Raw genomic sequence first — 414 nt, forward strand, 5'->3', positions numbered from 1 at the left:
CCCCCTCCCCTCACCCCATTCCGAACTTTCACCAAGCCCCATCTGCCTCTCACGACAGAGTCCAGCAGCCGAACGACGGAGGAAGTGGTGAAGACTGTGCCGGTCTGTACGCCGATGATGACTTCAATTTTCATGACTTACCTTGCAGCTGGGATTGCACACCGCTGTGTCAGGTGGAATCTTAGCTTGAGCAGGAAGTAGGAGAGAAGGAGAGAGGGGAAGGAAAGGGGAGAGGTGAGGTGAGGGAGAGAGGGGGAAGGTAATGAGAATGATGGGGAGAGGGGACGGGAAAGAGAGAGGGAGAGGTAATGGGAGAGAGATGGGGAGAAGGGAAAGAAAGGAGAGGAGAGAGAAATAGAAGGAGTGTGGGGAAAGTAAGAAGAGGGAAGGTGAGAAGGGAAAGGGAGGAGAGAT

Source organism: Penaeus monodon, chromosome 33, assembly GCF_015228065.2.
Source record: "Penaeus monodon isolate SGIC_2016 chromosome 33, NSTDA_Pmon_1, whole genome shotgun sequence".
Classification (NCBI taxonomy): Eukaryota; Metazoa; Arthropoda; class Malacostraca; order Decapoda; family Penaeidae; genus Penaeus; species Penaeus monodon.